The sequence below is a fragment of the Pogona vitticeps genome, chromosome 2 (genome assembly GCF_051106095.1).
Source record: "Pogona vitticeps strain Pit_001003342236 chromosome 2, PviZW2.1, whole genome shotgun sequence".
NCBI lineage: Eukaryota > Metazoa > Chordata > Lepidosauria > Squamata > Agamidae > Pogona > Pogona vitticeps.
The window spans coordinates 262,975,350-262,996,246 of record NC_135784.1 but is presented as its reverse complement, the minus strand read 5'-3'; the positions used below and the strand labels follow the sequence as shown (position 1 = coordinate 262,996,246).

General features: G+C 39.5%; 1 long non-coding RNA gene across 1 annotated transcript in view; it reads right to left on the bottom strand.

The window, feature by feature from the left end:
* The window catches only part of LOC144587026 (uncharacterized), a 38,384-nt gene that overhangs the window by 5,725 nt on the left and 11,762 nt on the right, over nt 1-20,897 (bottom strand). The window contains exon 2 of the long non-coding RNA XR_013542167.1: nt 16,805-16,877. This is a non-coding gene — a long non-coding RNA (uncharacterized LOC144587026). The remainder of the gene's footprint in view (nt 1-16,804; nt 16,878-20,897) is intronic.

Here is a 20,897-nt window from a genome sequence, read left to right as displayed (position 1 = left end):
CACACAGTTCAGGACAGATGTAAAGGACTTCTCAATAAGGCAACATCTGATAATTTCACTATCACACTCTTTGCTTTTAATGTCATTTGAAATTTGATTCATTGCCAAAGCATCAGCATATTCTCTTCCCACTCACCCTCTGATTCAGTGCTCCGTGATATGCACTGATTAACAGAGCTTAGAAAGGTCTGTTAACCTTCTTTTTCTAATAACTTAACAGAGCCATCTTATGCATAGTTACTCAGAAGGATGTTTCACTGAGTTTATAGGGGTTTGCTGCAAGAAAAGTGCAGGTTGTGATGCTAATTTAAGTCAAACTTTATTTTGCAATAAAATCAACAGCTGCCTAACCTTTCATGGAGTTGAGTCATTGTTCTGTGTAGCTCACTGTCCTTAGTAATGAATCTTCACAATTTAGGACTAGAGTCTTCACCAGCCCTGCCTGGATATGTGGAAAATTGAAAATGGAACCTTCTGGATGCAGAATATTCATTCTAATAAAAGTAGAGCTACACTCTACTTCCTTCTGTCTTCATGTTTAGGATCAGTGCTGAGTAGTTCTGCAAATATTTACAGTATTTGTTTGTTACATGTCCATTCTGCTTGAACTCATCTGCTTTAGCTGGTGTTGAAAGGTTCTCCAGTAAGCTCAAGCCATCACACATCTCTCTCTTCTTCCCCATTTTATGCACACAACAGCTCTGAGAGATAGCTCATGCTGAGAGTGTCTAACTCATCCAAGACCAGCTAATGAGCTTAATGGCTGAGTTTGGATCGAATCCAAGTGTCCTGAATCCTGTTCAACACTGTTTTGCTCAGAGTTTAGGTTCATTTAGGTGGTGAGTTTGCTGGATAGCATATTTTTCCGTGTATAAGATGACACTTTTTTCCTAAAATAATTAAAGGAAAAATTGAGGGTTGTTTTATACACGGAAGGAAGCAGCAGGAGGCAGAAACTAAGGCAAAGGAGCAGCCGTGCTCACAGCAGCTTGCAGCTGCCCATGGACTGCTGCCGCCACTGTCTGATTGCCTCATCCTCTGGCCAGGGCTTACCTCCAGTTCATGTCACCACCTTGTCCCCTGCCCAAAGGAGACGACCGCTGGAGGAGGTGATCCACGGTGGCGGCGGCAGTCAATGGGCAGCAGCGAGAGGCGGCAGAGCATGGCTGCTCCTTTGCCTCAGTCTCCTCATCCTGCTGCTGCTGCAATCTCCTCCAGTGCCACTCGCAGGCTAAGCAGCAGCAGCAGGATGAGGAGGCAGAGGCAAAGGAGCAGCCATGCTCTGCCGCCTCTTGCTGCTGCCCATTGACTGCTGCCACCGCCATCCAATCGCCTCCTCGTCCTGCCAGGGCTTACCTCCAGCTCACATTGCTGCCTTGTCCCCTGCCCAAAGGAGACAATCACTGGAGGAGGCGATCCAGTGGCGGCAGCAGTCAATGGGCAGCAGCGAGAGGCGGCCGAGTGCAGCTGCTTCTTTGCCTTCTCCTGCTGCTGCAGTCTTCTTCAGCGCCACTTGTGGGCTCAGCAGGAGGAGGTGGAGACAGAGGCAAAGAAGCAGACACGCTCGGCTGCCTCTCACTGCTGCCCACTGACTGCTCCTCCACCACCTTCAGCAAGGGTAAAAATTAGGGGGTCATCTTATACATTGGGGGATCATATGCGCGGAAAAATACGGTACTTAAACATGGGAGGGAACTGTTCTTGCTCCACCCCTGAGGTCAAAAGTATGAGACTCATACAATGATCTCAGGGCACTACAGAACTCCCTTACAGCTGACATTTATCCCTTAAAAGTTTATTTCCAGTGTGAGATCAGATAACCTTTTCAAATTATATCAGTGTTAGTTCTGAGATAAAAGTTTCTTCATTGAAATTGCTTGCCTATTTCTGTAAGCTTTATTCTAATACATTGCTTCTATGCAAAAATTCAAGTATTATTGAAAACATGTAATATTCTGAGAAGTTACAGGAACATTTCAGTTTTACAGAAATTAAAACTGCAGCTGTTAAAAACTTTAGGTACTAAGAAATAAACAGAAATTCATTCTTGCAACTTCTCAAAAACTGCAGGTATGATTGCCATCCAAAAAATTCACAACTATGAAAAGTTGCAAATAAGTAATAATTCAAAAACAAACTTAAGTTGTAGCCAAATTGTTAAGTCAGAATTCAATCTAAAATGCAGGAACACAGAAGGTAATAAAATGGGGGCAAGGAATGTTAATTAAATTCTAGAAAATGCAGGGATTTATAGCCTTAACAGGCACAATCAAAAAGCAGGATGCACATTTCTTACTAATGTTCTTAAAAGTACAAAATATTTTTTAAAAATACATTTCTTAGCCTTTCATGATATTCAGAAGCACAAGAAAATTCCTCTACTACTGTCAACTCTCTTTATGGTCCAGTGACAGCTGGACCATAAAGAAGGCTGACCAACGCAGAATTAATGCTCTTGAATTGTGGTGTTGGAGGAGACTCTTGAGAGTCCCCTGGACTGGAAGGAGAACAAACCTATCTATTCTGAAGAAAATCAACCCTGAGTGACTTACCCCTTGCATTTTCTGCAGCTGTGTCCCTACACCCCAGGGCCATACAACTAAAGCTCTATTAACGTCCAGTGCAATGGTGAGCTCACTTGGACCTGGACCTCAACACCCTCGCAGCTTGTAGAGGCTACGTCTCCATCTGGTCCAGCATCCATGGCTGCATCGCATCTCCGAACTTCCCTCCTCATTGTTTGTACTTCCACTGTCTGCTCCGGGTGCACATCTGGTTCTGAGGTGTCAGTGGACCTTGCTGCCAACTGCAGAGGAGTTGTCACAGTTCCCATCATGCCTGATGTACCAGAGGAATTGCTGTCTAGTGCAGCAAAACAAGATAACAAATCATCAAAAGAGCTTTGAGTTTAGCTCACTTAGGAACCTAAGACTCTCTAGCAGAATCCAGAATCTAGCCTAATCCAGCTGTCATTCATGGCAACAGTTGTCTCTCTCACCTGTTGCTCTTCCGCTGCACTAATTTAAGCCCAAGGCGCCTTCCAAACTGGCCAGCTGTCTTCATCAGATAATGACAATGCTAGTGGAGATGCCCTAGATGTCCTGTTTCCCTTTGCTCTTACCCTGACCCTTATTAGGACCCATGATTATGTTCACCTAGTAGAATTTCTTCCTATGAATATGCACTCCCACTATAAACAGGCTGTCCTGCGTAATTAGGCATAACTTCCCACATGCCCTTAGGAGGTGTGTTGTTAATAACCCCCCCCCTAATCCCACAGGACCATCACACGCCAAAAATGAAAGCTGCGCCTTGTGGCTAGGCCCAAGAGTGCAGCCAGCTTCAGTGCTTCTCTTCCAAATAAATCCTCGAAAAGAGGCTGAACACATGTGGGAGCAACCTTAAATAGATGTTCCCTGCCTCCCCCTATTGGTAGCATTCCACCATGGCAACACTGCTCGTGCCAGCGGAACAAATATTCAGCTCAGTGCTCCTTGTGGCAGGACTGTGAGATTGTATCTTTTGCTGGAGTTATTGCACCCTCACGTGTTGCCCTTGGTAGGCTTGCCTGGGAGGGACCTTTCTGGGCTGGGGTAACTGGACTGTGATGAGTTGTCTTTTCCCCTCTCTTCTGGTCTGCCAGCAGTTAGTATGTAGACCGGGTGTTTGCTGGAAGCAGTCAGTGAGTCTGTAGTGGCCTGTTAATCAAAGCAGTAATGTTTGTTCAATGTACTGTTTGGCCTGTTAAACAGTGAGTAAATGAAGCTCTTTAAGTATTTATTTAATAATGTCTTAGACGAAATTATTGAGACTGTAAGTGCCAGTTAATGAGTCCAAAAGGGATGGTCTACTCCGGGGAAGTAGAAGCTATTTTGCTCTGTGAGTCCCTGCACCTCTGCTGTGCAGCTAGAGGAATCTAACCAAAAAGTCAGACTCTGCAACACTTCCCTCCCAGGTCCTGACAAATGAGGCATTTTTCCTATAATATTATATAGCAAGATACTGTCTTATTGCCCAATTTAATTACTTAAACAAATTCAATGGACCTGCTGATTGGGCATTCAAGCAATGTAGCCTACAACTTCCAAGTGTTTTAAACAAAGGAAAATGCAAGAATATAATTCTAGCTCATTATCACATACCCCCCCCATGTGAATCAAAGAAAGAAGGCAAAGATTATTGTCAGTATTATGCTAGAGGGTCACAGCACTACAGCGCTGATCCCAATTCAAGTCTGAGAATGATTTAATAATTTTAACACAGATGATATTATGGCATTGAGCAATGGTATGTCACTGATTAAGCTGAATATATGAAAGTAAACCTTTTACAGTGCACAGGGAAAAGAATGGATTCTCATTCCCACCACTCTCATGGGCTCACTATCATGATGTAAACAAACATGTTGTCTCAGCAAATTAAAACAATCTATTCTGCTGCCTCTAGTTTTCCTCACCACAAGGTAGGTTTCCTCTGAAGGTATGTTGGCTGCTCCTTGTGTTCTCCCCCACCTGCCCAATATGTGTGTTTTGAAAACATTGTAAATATTGCTGAATGCCTGCTTATTTTACATCACAGGCAAGCCCTGAACTGTACAGCACAGTATGCCATTTTAACATGAAGCAGTGCTTCAGCATCAAAAACATACGCCAGGCCCTTCGTGCTCTTTCATTTCTGTGCTATTCACACAGAGGGACAATTCAAAAGTTCCGTGCTATTAGCCAGACTCATCTCATAAGCCCAGTACAAATGTTAAGCTCCACTTCATTGAATACAGCCACATAGAACCATGTTTAGTGTCCTCATTGTAGGATATTAGTGCTCTCAACAGCGTTTTCATTGGTTTGGGTTGGATCCTAAGACCCAGAGAAAAGAATTTTACTCATGGGAAGGCTAATATGTGCCTGCTAGCAGACACATGGTAACAACAGAATAGGAAGTAATTTTCATGCAGCTGCTAAATCTTCCCCATCACCCCCATGCTTATTTCTAAAAAGTGCTCTGCAGGCTTGGGGTACTCTCTGGAACAATGCTGATGATGTGAGGAACTTTAGGTAAAAGTGAAAATCATTTTAAAAAGAAACCGTGAAAAGAAAACACAGACAAAGAAACAAAATTTCCACTAATTGAGGGGGATGGACATATAGCTAGCCAGGAGTTTTGTCTTTTCTACATCTGTGTTGAGATTGCTGCTGTTGGGCTCTCTTCCTTCCTCTTTTTTCCTCTTTCTCTTTTTCTTGCTCCTCCGTCATATATGGACAAAGAGGTGGACTTGCATATATGGAAACCAACTCTAGTGGTTCTGTAATTAAGTTTAGCCTTCCCCCCCCTCCTATATTGCTCTAGTACACAGGACCTGACTTAATAAAGAGTAGATTCTTTTTTGTCTTATTATGAGTCTCTAGAGTAATTAGTTTTTTTTTTCCAGTGTCACAAACTTGGGGCTAAAATACTTCGGCAGTAAATTTATCAAGTAACTCAATTGTGATGGAATTCTTCTGGAACTGGATAGGCCAGAGAAAAAGGTTAAAACGAAGAAGCTATAGAATCCTCCTCTACATACATTTTCATGACTCTTGCCAGGAATTTGCAACATAATTGAGACTTCAGCAAAGAATATAGCTACTTGTAAGCAGAAGAGAAAATAGAAATTTGCATTATCTCTATGTAACTTACAGAAAGTTTTTGTTCTCAAAATATAACCCACTGACTAGTATAAAATAAAATATGGCTTAGTAAATAATACAGATCTCCAAAATGTTGTATTTGAATATTTTCTTATGAAGAAGTTATCCATAAACTGGGTGGTTTTGCTGAAGCAGAGGAGGAAACAAGATATCTCTTTAAATGAAGCTTTCCCATGTATGAAAAAAGAAAGAAAAGGTCTTATCTTAATGTGTATATCCAAGTGGATTCTGCTTCCAACATGCCTGGATGGGTAGATTCATTCACAAATAAAGCACATAATCAAAAGGAAAGACCTTGTACATGACCATGCATTTATTAAACATTTTGAAGCAAAATATGTATATTGGTCAGCAGAGATATTTGAATAGGAAAAAAGCAACAAAATTGCAAAACCATATAGGTCTCCCTGTCGCATTACTAAATGGATTGTGTGAAAGCTTATTTCAGCATTCCTAACTAGTCCACTGTTTTTGTCTTGTTTATCAAACCTAGCAACTAAATCAATTCACATTCCTGTTTATACATTCTGTGGTGATCTTTATTGCCTAATATGTTTTTTTTAATTTCAGGCTCTTTGAATTTTTTTTTCCTTACAGATGTATTTTCCATTTTACTACTTGTGTGCTGAGATATTCTCTTTAAACATTGGCAAAGCTATCCCATTGATCTCCAAAAGTTTCTCCTCCAAAGCCTTTTTTTCCCTCTTCTCTTTTCATTTTGTAAACAGTGGCCAAATACAGGTATCACTGAAAATGATAAACATAAAGAGATTGATCGAAAAAGAGATTGATCGCTTGGAATTAATTGTTATAATTGTATTTTTTGTGATTTTATATTGTTATATTGATGTGCTTTTATCTATGTAAGCTGCCCTGAGTAGACATTGTCTAGAGGGGCGGGGTAAAAATCTAATAAAATAAATAAATAAATAAATAAAAATCTATCTATCTAAATGGGAGGGACCTAACAGAAGCAGAAGACGTCAAGAAGAGGTGGCAAGAATACACAGAGGAATTATATCAGAAAGATTTGGATATCCCGTACAACCCAGACAATGTAGTTGCTGACCTTGAGCCAGACATCCTGGAGAGCGAAGTCAAGTGGGCCTTAGAAAGCCTGGCTAACAACAAGGCCAGTGGAGATGATGGCATTCCAGCTGAACTATTTAATATCTTGAAAGATGATGCTGTTAAGGTGCTACATTCAATATGCCAGCAAGTTTGGAAAACCCAACAGTGGCCAGAGGATTGGAAAAGATCAGTCTACATCCCAATCCCAAAGAAAGGCAGTGCCAAAGAATGCTCCAACTACCGTACAATTGCACTCATTTCACATGCTAGCAAGGTTATGCTCAAAATCCTCCAAGGTAGGCTTCAGCAGTATGTGGACCAAGAACTCCAGAAGTACAAGGTGGATTCCGAAGAGGCAGAGGAACTCGAGACCAAATTGCTAACTTGCGCTGGATTATGGAGAAAGCCAGAGAGTTCCAGAAAAATATCTACTTCTGCTTCATTGACTATGCAAAAGCCTTTGACTGTGTGGACCACAGCAAACTATGGCAAGTTCTTAAAGAAATGGGAGTGCCTGACCACCTTATCTGTCTCCTGAGAAACCTATATGTGGGACAGGAAGCAACAGTTAGAACTGGTCATGGAACAACTGATTGGTTCAAAATTGGGAAAGGAGTACGACAAGGCTGTATATTGTCCCCCAGCTTATTTAACTTATATGCAGAATACATCATGCGGAAGGCTGGACTGGAAAAAACCCAAGCCGGAATTAAGATTGCCGGAAGAAATATCAACAACCTCCGATATGCAGATGATACCACTCTGATGGCAGAAAGTGAGGAGGAATTAAAGAACCTTGTAATGAGAGTGAAAGAGGAGAGTGCAAAAAACGGTCTGAAACTCAACATCAAAAAAACTAAGATCATGGCCACTGGTCTCATCACCTCCTGGGAAATAGAAGGGGAAGACATGGAGGCAGTGACAGATTTTATTTTCCTGGGCTCCATGATCACTGCAGATGGAGACAGCAGCCCCGAAATTAAAAGACGCCTTCTTCTTGGGAGGAAAGTGATGACAAATCTTGACAGCATCTTGAAAAGCAGAGACATCACATTGCCAACAAAAGTCCGAATAGTCAAAGCTATGGTTTTTGTGATGTATGGAAGTGAGAGCTGGACCATAAAGAAAGCAGACCGCCGAAGAATTGATGCCTTTGAATTGTGGTCCTGGAGGAGGCTCTTGAGAATCCCCTGGATTGCAAGGAGAACAAACCTATCAGTTCTAAAGGAAATCAACCCTGAGTGCTCACTGGAAGGACAGATCCTGAAGCTGAGGCTCCAGTACTTTGGCCATCTCATGAGAAGAAAAGAGTCCTTGGAAAAAACCTTGATGTTTGGAAGGTGTGACGGCAAGAGGAGAAGGGGACGACTGAGGATGAGATGGCTGGACAGTGTCTTATCTTTTAGCAGTTTTACCTTTTATCCTTTTAGCTTTTTACCCTTTTTTTATCCTTTATTTTTACCTCTTGTATGGCTTTGTAGTACATGCTTGTCTATGAAGTTATGTATTCAATTTTGTATGGCTCAATGCCGTAATAATAAAATGTATGTATGTATGGACAGTGTCTGCAAAGCAACCAACATGAATTTGACACAACTCCGGGAGGCAGCGGAAGATAAGAGGGCCTGGTGTGCTCTGGTCCATGGGGTCACGAAGAGTCGGACACGACTAAACGACTAAACACACACAAACACATCTGTCTGTCTGTCTGTCTGTCTGTCTCTCTGTCTGTCTGTCTGTCTGTCTGTCTGTCTGTCTGTCTCTCTCTCTCTCTCTCTCTCTCTCTCTCTCTGTCTGACAGGGGCTGGACTCGATGATCCATAGGGTCCCTTCCAGCTCTGCAGTTCTAGATTTATTATTATCATTAGGTGTGTTAGCAGCACAGTGCAAAACACTGCAAACAGGTAACCCACACTGTTCAGTGTGCTGTCCAAGTGCTAACTACAGTAAGACTAATCCAAGGCCTCTGCTGTCCCTTCTCACAATTCTCTGTCCTTAATATGGATTTGTTTGGGGTGTATCTTCAAATTCAGTTTGCTTCCAAAGAGAGAAGTGTACTTTCAGGCAGTTCTTTCAGAACTAGACAGTTGTCTTTTTCAGATTCCTATCATTTTTGCTTTTGTTCTAAATTTTCAAAAATCTTCCTCCCTACATCACTACTCTGTCAGCCTTTTTGTGTGAAAATGTCCCTACACTTCATTTCCACTGTCTATTGGCCTCATCCTCTGCTTCGTCATAGTATGCCTTGTTTCTGATAGCCAATTGTTTTCTGACTTCAAAATATTGATGCTTCCTTGACTGGACAGAGAAACATTCTTATTTAGAACACATATCATATAGGCCAGAAGCTAATGTCATATGGAGCCCATGATTAGACCTGAGTGTATATTCATGTCACATAGAGGAGAATCGGGCAGTTTTTCCATGTTTGTGAGATCAAACTTCAAAGTAATCCTATGATTAAATCCTGAAGTCTTAAATGACCAAACAAAACGAGCTAACTTGTGTAATCCTGGAAGGGCAAGAAGCTAAATCAGGTGGCTCACATTAGTTAAGAATTTCTCTCTTCCAATCACAGGCAAAATTTAATGTATGTTTCTGGTCTCAGAGAAGATTAAATATGGAGGTATATTCTCTTCTACTAAAGCTAGACATCTTTTTTCCCCTCTTCTCCCATCCAACAGCCTCTTTTTCATAAATTTAGTAGACTAATTGATTACAATGAATAATACTGTTTATTACAATATCTCCCACTGCCCCTCCCCTGCTGTTAAAATTGAAGCTTTAATGAAAGTTTGCTTTAATTATATCACCCTACCCCTGCTGTTTACAGACTATATAATATCCAACTGCAGTCCTCAAAATGCTCTGAATGTGCAACTCTCAGGGAACGTTTCAAGGCTGCAACCTGAAATCAACTCCTCTGCATTTAGAAGGCTTACAACACTTGAGGCTGGCAATGAACGTTTATCACAATCTAGCCACATTTAATGAAAAAGAATCATATGGGACCAGTGAAAACACTGGGTGTTTCATAAAGTACAGATTCCCCCCCCCCTTATAAATAAATGTGTGTTGGAAAATGCATGTGTAAATATATTGTGCATATTGACTATCTGATCAGTTTACTAATAGCAAACCAATTTCTTCTCCTGGGTGCACACTGTATACAGGCCATTTGCTCATGGAGTAGCAGCATTATCATTGAGATAAACCAGTCCGGAGAAGCAAATATGGAAGGTCCAAAGGACAGTGAATAAGAATCAGAACAGCTACCTGTTGTTACTGAAGCCCCCTTTTCAGGACCAAAAAGTCATTTCTCAACTATTCCGAAAACAAGATGATCACCTTAGCCACACTGTTCACACAACTCCCTTCATCAATATTATGACCATAATCTCAGAAGATATTATGCACTTTATCCAAATGCATCCATCCACCAGCAGAATAAACAATATTAGTGGAACCAATCCACTCCACTCTTCCCTCCATAAAAGGCTTCAGGGTCAAATAGGAATTCCAATTAAGATTTTCTGCCACCATTCAAATTCTTTGTTCTCTCAATAGCATCATATGCATTGAAGTCTTTTCCTTTCTTTTTAAAAACCTAATCTGTATATGGGTACAATTTCTTTTGTACAAAAGGTGTCAGTTTGTGTCTCAGGGTGTGGTTACATGTCAAAATCCCGCTGGGTTTGCCTTGTGTTTAGCACCCTTGAAAGCAATTTTAAAGCCTCAAATGAAACAAGTGTGTTGTGCCCATCTGCACTCACACTGGCTGACTCTCACAGCCACTTGCCACTGCTAGTGTCAGTGTTATTTTTAGTATTTGTTTTATTTTTTTATTTCTTTCAAAATGGAACAGTGTTAGTTCAGTATTACAGATGGGGGAAAAAACAGATGGGATTGTAAAGATCCCCTGAGACCCATGATACTTGTCATTAATTGACAAACCCCACAGTTGAGCACATATACCAGTGTGAGGGTGGGTGAGTGGTTGGAGAAAAAAACCCTCATATGCAATGATTTAAAAAGCCCATGTAGCCACTTTGAACGATATGCAATGCAGCTTTAAAATGGATTAAAAGAGGACATACCCACCACCCAAAACAACCACATGACTTTAAACCAACCTCGAAAACACTGATCCATCATCTAATTTTTTTCTATAGTGTAACCATGCCCTCAGTAACATGCCAAGTAAAATGCCGGACTGTGTTATAGCAGTGTGCCTCACCAATTACCTTTAATTAGCCACTACAACTTTCATAAACCACACACAAAGGAACCAGATTTTTGAAACCCCACTGTGCCTCTTGGGTAAGGGCTAGACTTGATGATCCATAGGGTCCCTTCCAGCCCTGAAGTTCCAAGATGGTGAGGATAATTAAATACCAACAGGGTTCCATTCATTACTTTGTAAAAGCAGTAGGAGGTAGGATATTTACTTACCTCACAGGACTGTTGTGTTGATTAATCTGTAAATATTTGCTCATTTATTAATACTTTCCAAGATGAATGCTAAGATTCGTCCCATCTTCCCTTGCATTTGCTGCTGATGTTATGCCTTATTCATTGTAATTGTGTTTACATCCATGTGCATCAAGTGCTTAAATGTCAGGATCTCATTACAGCTGAGCTGTGTTTATTAAAAACTGTGCTTTTAGTACTGGATAGATTGCAAAGCATTCCTCCAAATATTCAAACTCAAAACATGTTTGTCATAAGGCAAGAAGTAGGAAATAGAAGTTAGAACATTATGTAAATAAAGAATATGAATACTGAGGTCTGCAGAGTGGATGAAAGGACATTGCAACTAGACTCATTTGGGAACCTATATATGGCAGCACAAATGGCCAGATTTCTCTCCCACATGGCAGGAGCTCCTATCTAAAAACTAAGATGCTAACATCCTATGTGAGAGCTATACATTAGGCCCTTCAACCTAACTTCCCAGCCACACCTGAAACAAACTTCAGTCTAAAGAACATGTCTTCAACCACTTCCAGTGGGACATTTCCTGATAACTATGCTCAGGATTGAAATTTAATTGCATACATCTGAGACTCATTATTAGAGAATGAATTATCTCTGTGTATAAATATTCACAGATTTGGGGCCTGTTGATATCCTTTGCTCTGAGTAAAGGAATTATATAAAAAGTTTAGGCAGAAGGTGAAAGGGTTGAAACTTCCAAAATAAAGTAATATTTATTCTGGCACATGCAGGTAACAGAACTGACATTTGATTTAAAATATAAGCCTTAGTTCAATGTTTAATGTATTACTTAGTCCATCCAAGCAAATATGGTTGCCAGGTAACAACCTGGAGATCCAGTTGGACTTCAAATCTTTGACAGATCAGGTGAGGTTACACTATCTTCCTTTATTTTTCACCTTTATCTCAGCTGGAAAATACTCCCCCCTCTCATCCGCATCTGTTTTCTTTGGAGTATCCCCAGCTCCAGAAAATGAGATGGAAAACTTTGGCCTTCAGCTTATGTGAATTTTAACTCCTGGTTGCAAATTTGAGATCCTAGGAACTCCCCCTGTCCACATAGTCAACGGTAACATGTTCGGCAAAGTGTCCCATCCCCTGATCCAAAGCTAAGCACAGTGCTGCAGAATTTACCCAGTCAGATCTAAATAAGTGGTGGACACTATTTGTATGGGCAGCACAATTATAGACTGTGTTACCTTTTGTTTACTTCCAGTAGTGTTAGGGTGGCCAGATCCAACGAGAAAAAAACCTTTTGTTTCTTGAGTAGCTGTGTAACAAAGCTGCACCTGCTCAAATTCCAGCTTCTGTACAGCTACAAAAGCTATAGCAAACCTTTTCTTGTTTGCATTTCATCATATTAAATTCTATGGTTCTATAAACTTTCAACAAGAACTATATGAGATTGAATCTGCCTATCTATAAACTTGTTCTCTTAAAAGAAACATTTTATATCCTAATAACTAAATGGAATGAATAAAGCCTTTGCAATAGCAGTGGGAAAGCCTGCAGCCTGGAGGAATTTGGTAGCAGCTTTCCATCCTCAAAGATTTTGCTTCTTTATGCAGCTAGTGGGTTTCTTCTTTTTACCAAGTGAAACCTGCCCAATGTCATCTCACACAGATAAGATGCTCAGTACAAACCCAGGAAAAAAGGTGAGGATGGCAGCCTACTTAATCTTAAGAAATGGCAATAACTTTGAGAAATACTATGACATAAAGGCCCTTCATTTTAGATATGCAAAGATCCAGGGCCTGTTACTCATTGGCATTAGTCATGTTGCTGTGCTAAGCAAAGTATAGGAAAAGCTCCCTCCCTCTCTTTGGGGCGGCCTCATCATTGAAGAGTTGGGTGCTTCATGAATTGAAAACCTATGGCTGAAATTCTGTTGTGCAGTTTCATAAATGGTGTAACTTTTAGAAGTGAAATGTTAAGATGTTAAGAAATCTCCATAGAGAAGACTGAACATGGAACAGATAATATCTATGGACATTTCTTATGACAATTCATGTCCAAAAATGATGCCATTTTTGTAATTGTGGAACAGGATTTCAGCCAGGGTATGTCAAAAGGAGCTGAAGGTGGTCCCCCATCCTTAATCTAAGTCTAGGGGTGGAGAACCCTTTTCTGTTGGATAAATAACCTGGCTTTTCTTAATGCCACTGGCTATGCTGGCTGACTGAAGGATTCTGAGAGCTTTAATCCAAGAACCTAACTTCCCCAAATGGAAAATTTAAATTGCTTTAGGATTAATTGGAACTGTGGGTGGGTGGTAGGAACAGCTGGAGCCCAAAATTCTCATAGAGAATTTTTGAAATGCAGCTGAATGTTGCATAGTCTCAGAGTAGGGAAGGCCTAATTAATTAAGATTTCAGTTAGAGGACAAGATAACCTATTTTGCCTAATATATTCTGCCATCTTTTCTCCACAGAGAGCTGCCTTCCCAATCCAAATGAGTAAGGAAATCTTCAAAGCAACAGGTGTCCCATGCATCTCAGCCATATCAAGACTGTTTCATGGGCTCCCAAAAAACACTTCACCAAAATTCAGTGGCAAATCATGGTATGAGATCAATAACCAGGGTAAAATATTTAAAGGAAGCAAATTTCTGGTTCAAATGCTTGTAGCCATTTGTCACTGTGTCAAAAGAAAGCAAAATGGAGTTTTCCCTAATTGTCTCAGAAATTTGGCAGCAAAATTTACCACTGGTAAAAGTTCCATCAAAATCCACCCAAGTGACACACTCCTGCCTCAGAGCAAATGCTTTCATTAAAGACCTAAGATGTACAGGAAACACTTAATTAAGGCATGCTGCTACCCAGTTAATTAGTAACCTATATCTTCCAAATTATACTGTGTACTAACAACTCTACCCTCTTTGCAAACATATATGTGGATGCTATAGCTAGTCTGCATAATCCCCTAGTATTCTTTAACAGGATAGAGTGTCAATTGTGAGATGTAATAAATGAAACACAAATATTAACCGTGTTATCTGCAAACCCCTTAAGGTGGCAAACTTAAAAACATTTATTTGGAAGTAGGAATTGGAATTTGTTTTTGAGTATGGCTGCCCATAAACAGGACTTCATTGATATCAATGTAAGTGGACAAACTGCCTTATACATGATTTAGATGATTTTTATGGATTTGGATTAACAGCTTTCCTTTTCAAGATCTTGACCAAATAACTATACAGTTCAAAATTGCAGCTTTGAATACTTTGATTCGCAGCCCTTAAGGTAATATTTCATTTATTGGTAAGGATATGCACTGAAAACAGTCTTTTTTAAAGGATCCCTTTATATTTAAAATAATTTGAAATATTTAAAATGGCAAGTATTATGTTGCCATTCCAGAATAGAACCTGACGCTATGTGGTGCCAATTCCTTCTGGAAGTCTCAGTTAAACATGCCCTGCACATGCCATTTGGCACACCTAGATAACTGAATCAATGATTTTTAAAAGATATTTTTCCATGCCTTATGCCAAGAAAATATAGCTTAAGGTAGAAAATCTGTTTTCTCTTGGCTTGACTAGAAAAGGAAATGCCAGCTGAAAAATAAAGATTGTCACAGTGAACAGAAAAAGGTAGAGATCTACCAAGTATATGTGCATATTAATCCTATATTGTATATTTATTTATTTATTATTTATTTATTTATTGGATTTATATACCGCCCCATAGCGCTACAAGCACTCTATGTTTACTTAAATGTAAATCCCATTGAATTAAATGGGACTCATTTTCAAGCAGATGTGTATATAATCTAAAGCCTGTCAGCCTATATCCTGTCTCAGTTATTATCAGCCAAATAGTCTGGAAAAAAATCAAATTCAAATAAGTTCTTGAATTCAGTATTAAAAACAACACTTAAACAGAACGGATAAGGAAAGGGTACTGATTACCTAAAAAGCTTAAAACGAGCCCGTAGGTGCCATATAATACTTTCACAATTAAGTCTACCTTGAGAGAATTCTCTTCAGCTTGTGTTTTCCATAACATTTAATGTTTAAAAGCATTTTTTTTTCTTCTTTTAATGACAGAAAGTGTCAGGAACAGAAATCCAATTTGATACTGACACAGGATAGTTGGCAAACTTCAAGTCCCTCCCCCCAGTGACATTATCCCCTTATGATGATCGGATTATCACATATATCTACTGACTCAAAGATGATTGCATGCTTTGTTTTTATATGCACATGTGCCAACAAATCCACCCCTTCAAAAATGTATAACATAGCAAGCAAGGAATCAGGAACAAAATACTCTACAGTAGATGTTGTTTGATCACTGCATGGTCTCTTCCTGAATATATACCCTTTGCTTTCCACTTTGAACTAGAAAAGATTCTAGCAAACTGGTGGATCCTTTACAGCTTCAGCCATTTGCCCAACTGAAGTCTTCAGCATTTGTAAGAATCTTAACTACAAAGTATCCTTTAACTGAAGTTTGCACTCCTAATTCTGTTCACCTATTGTATTATTATTTTATTTATTAAAAATATTTTACCCTGCCTTTCTCCTTAAATGGACTCCTTAAAAGGACCTATTATGGGCTGAAGTAGTTGTGATACCAGCTTATCAGTTAAAAGGCAGTAAAGTGTTGGCCATCCAGAGCCCTATATTTTCAACGTTCCTGTGCCTGAACAATTGACTTTCAGAAGAAGACTGTACTTACCTTCTTAAGACCAAATATAAAGCAAACATAAGTTAATTTGCCACTTGTAGAGCTAAAAAAAAACACCTTGTGCAAAAACTAACAAATAAATTCAGCCCCTTCAGAGAGCTCCACAGCAAATGATGTGCTAAACATGCTATCAGTTCTGACCCTATGTAGCATTGCTCCCATTCTGGGAACAGCAAATAGCACCTAAAACAGATTTCATCATTTCTAATGCACTGCACTGAAATATCCACTGCAAGTGGTGGTAATCAGTGTTCTGAATCCTGATTCTGTCAGCTGCTAGACCTTCACAGTGGCTGAAATTCAGTAGTAACTCACAATCAGAGTGAGATCATTAAAGCAAGGGAACTCATGAAGTAGTTGACTCACCAAACCCCAGTGACCTATGGCTAAAACCTTGTTCTTTAGTGTAATCATTCACAACTAGAGTAAGCCTGTTGAAGTGTAATTCACAACTAGAGTAAGCCTGGGTTATGTGATGAATCAATTCCTCTGTAGATCCCATTAATTCCCCATTTTCCCATAAAATATCAAGATACAATATGGAAAAGACAACAAAGAATAGAAATAGGTCCCAGATTTGTCTGCTGCTACCTACAAAGAGAAGAAACCTATCCATTTTGAAGGAAATCAACTCTTGAGTGCTCACTGGAAGGACAGATTCTGAAGATGAGGCTCCAATACTTGGGCCATCTCAGGAGAAGACTTCCTAGAAAAGCCATGTAGGATCAAAACAGACATTGCACAACAGATACATAAAACAGTGAAGCACTCTGGCAGAGTTTGATCACAAGAAGAGGGATGGCAAAAGACGAGCTGCTTGAGTCTTTCTTTTCCAGACATTTCTTAATTAAAGATTACCTTCCAAGTTGCTTTTTTCTCTGGAAGGGGTGAAGGAGAATTTCCTGTCTTTTCAATTTTCTCACCACTTTCCCTAAAAAGAAAAGGCCAAATAGTAAAAAAATAAAAAATAAAATAAAAAAAATAAAAATAAAAATAAAAAAAATACAAAAACACACACACCAAGGAACAAGTTTGCTAACCAGAATAACAGCATAAGCATAAACTTGATGTCCATTTGATGAAATAATTTCAGAGCAGTGCTGTGGGCGTTTTGGCCTCCCAGCTGTTTTCCGGCCTACAACTCTCACCATGCCTTATATTTATCCTTGGCTGCATGGGATGATGCTGATGGGAGAGCTAGGCCATGGCATAGATTGTCTTCCTTTCTTAGAAGACATTCTTGTTATTTTTAAGGGTTTGGTGCCCTTCGTTTAAATGTTTGTAAAGAATTCATTTGATGGCCTTAGGCAGGTCACTCTCTTTGGTGAGCAAACTAGATGGAACATCAGCTGATCAATTGATTGGCAACTGCAGGCTTTAAAAAAACATAAGCAGCTGTTGGGGAATCTGTATCAAGGTTATGACACAAGGAAGAAGAAAACAAACCAGTTTCAGTCACAATTTTGATCTCACACTCCGTCTCCACAATTGCCATTTGTATCAGGAGAGAACCTCCCACTGAAAGGACAAAGAGATGCTGTATTTCCATGATACTCACCCCTTGATGAGTGCTAGTTAGTACAGAAAAACAAAAAAGCATCAGCCAACCACTTGATCAACATCTCAGCTAGGTTGGCCAAAAGCTACATGAGCAACATGAAGGATAACAATATTAACATGTCCTGGGCCATTGTTGTGAGGATTTCAGCCATTTTATGAAGAACTTCTGATGAGTTTATATTAACTTTTGTCTGTCTGCCTGCCTTCTGAGTTGACAAGCTAAACCAATGTGAACCCACCCAGATAAATAATGGCTTGAATATCTGCTAGAATCTGTGCCAGTCTTTGGTGGGAAGGGGAGCAGTCGAAATAGGTTTCCTCTTTGTACAAAATGCACCCCAGTGTTGGTAATGATTTTATTAGACATACATAATATCAAAAACAAAGACTCAAAAGCTTGGCTGTTGTCCATATTTTAGTGGTCTAATAAAAAGTACTATCCACCTTTACTTCAGTTTCCTAAGAAAGATTTCCCAGCTTAACCATTTCAGTGGTGTTTTGCAGTTACTCTCACAGCCTCCTTTTTAGGAAAAAACTCTTGCAGCCTGCTTTACGATAACTGAAATACCAATTATCCTTGACCAGAAATTTCCCCAAAGTAATATTTCTCTAAATAACTGCAGATTTTCCCTGGGGAAATAATTCTTATCACCACATCCAAAATATTTTTAACCTAACCATTGCTTTCTCATGCAGTGGACAAACATTCAATCATATTTGGAGAATACAGTATATTTTTTTCCCCTTTTTATTTTATTTAGGACAGGGTAGGGAATACAAAAAATAAGGGGGAATAGGGAAAGGGGGGGGAAAGGTTAGGGGGATAGGAGAATGCAGAGTATACCATCAACCAATCAATTCATATTACAATAACAAATTAACGTTTTGCTTTTTCACAGTTTGATTACCCTCCTGCTTTCATCTTATCATTTAATTTTAGTTTAATTCTATGTTACTCCAACACTATCTGGTAACTGCAGCCATTTATACAATACATCGCATTGCTCAGTTTCCTTTCGAGTTGAACAGTCTTTCAGCCCATCTGACAGAATATCCATTTTTGTCACTTCCCATATTTTCACAATAAGATTCTCTTGTTTCAGTGTCTCTGCTTTCTTGAGATTTTTAACATAATGCTTTTTAATTTTGGAAGCTGCATAGGTCACTGGATAACTCTCTATCCCATCTATGTTACCTGGTGTCATGCCCAATAAAGACGATTCTAAAGTTTGTGCAGCTTCATTTAAGTTTTGTTTGGCATCTAATGTCCCCTTTTTGTCACTTTCATCAGATCTTCTATATTGCTAAGACCTTCATTCACTTGCTGAAATCCTGTTATTATTATCTTTTGCATAGCAATCTGCCATTCCTTTTCTATTTCTTGTATCACTGTTCCAAAACTTTGGGGCTGAACAGACCAAGTCTCCATTTGTTGTCTTAAATTTTTGGAGGCCATCTCAGGCTTTCCAGTGAATGGAGTTTGTATAGATAATACTATGCCCTTAACCACAATGATCGCCCCTTCAACAATTTCCACAATTTTATCAACAATCCAAACCCCTAGTCATAAACCTCCCCTTAGATCTCCCTCCAATCTTTATCCAAGTATCGTAATATAAAAATCAACTTTTAACCCAGCAAATTCAAAATCAAATAGAACCGTGGCACAATTATTTCTTCTTCTCCAGAATTTAGCAAGCTTCTATTATCAGTCTCACACGCAGTCCGGCAAACAAAACAACAATCACAGAGTCTTAAACTGTCCAGCAGTTGTCCTTGAAGCCCGTCTTATGATCTTTCCATTAACCCCTTGATGCTCCTCAGTCCAGTCGACCATGTCAGTTCCTTCTTTCTTCTCCAGAAAACAACCAGATTCTCTTATTAACAGTTCACAGAGTCCAGGAAAAGGCAAAGAGAAAAATGTCCCAGCCAAACTGCATTCAAGAAACTCAAGTCTCTTAAATCCTGTCCGATGGTATTAGAACTGTCTGGGATTCTTTTCCAGAAACATAAGATTTATTTTTCTGTCTCACTCTCTCGGCTTTGAAATCAGCCTGCTATATTAGGAGTTCACTTGGGGAGGAGAGTTAGTTTCGCTTTTGAAGCAGACTGATAAGATAGGTTCGCCACTGCTTTTCTTCTTTCAGCCAAATATTTTCATTCTTATTTTCAGCTTAATGGGGCTGTTTCATAAATCAAAGGTTAATTTTTGGTGAATTTTTTTCTCCCCCCATTGAAATGCATTGAACTGTAGGTTTGACAGCTGTCAATGCATTCCAATGGGGGGGGGGAATTCACCAAAAATTAACGAGGACTCAGAACAAAGCCAAATTAAGTTTGCAAAGGTTTTACAGGGTGCACTAATGATTCCAAGCATTTTAAACAGTTTTTGAACATTTTAAGACACTTTAAAAATAGTGAAAACGGACATTGCTAAGCAAAACAGGGGGACCCAAACTGTCATCGCTATGCGAGGCATGGTCCCGAACATCGCTATGCAAAATTCCCCCATTGGAAACATCACTAAACGGAGTGCAAGATCACTCCTAAAACCTCATCGTGAAGCGAATACATCGTTAAACAAAGCAATCGCTAAGCGGAGCACCACTGTATATCAAAATGGTTTCAGAACCTCACTTGCTACATAAGCCATTTACACTAATGAAAGGATGAATGGCCTCAACATCTTACTAAGCACTGCTGGGTGTTAAGCATTTTGCGGAGAATCAGTCCACTTATTTAGAAGTTTAAATGTTCATTTATGAGTTCAGATAGTCATTCATTTCCAGCTTTTTTGTTGTTGTTTTTTTTAAAAAATGGGTGTTAGAGAAACATGAACTCTGCAACTCTGCCAATATTAAAAATTCTCTGCTTGTTAGGAACAGAGATGCGGTTTCCATGTGTTTCCCATGCATGAGCAAGAATTCTGTGGTTAGAGTGTGAAATACAAATAATGAAACTATTTTTTAAATAAACAAAGCAAAATAGTTCACAGCCTTAAAAACTCTATTGTTGGCAAAAACCTCCAGAGAATTAACAAAGTGTGCTACATCTGAATGGGTTTAGATTCTGAATACTGTATAAGAGTAGTTAGAGGAGCACATTTCTCTCTCTTGGAAAGAAATCGTATCCAGCCTTCTTTTCTCCAGGAAAATAAGAAAGCTAGTGTTTATAAGGGATATATTGCTATAGTAAATATTACAGGAATCACACTTGTAACTAAATAGGGTGGATCTGCAGGGAACTGCTGCTTGCCTCCTGTCTCTTGGGAACAAGAGTAAGATTTCTTCTTGAAGAGAGAGAGATGTCAAAAAAAAGAAGGAAGTAACATCAGTTAGAGAAAAGAAGCAGACAGACCATCAGTCAAGGTTGAAGTATGTCAGCTAAGATC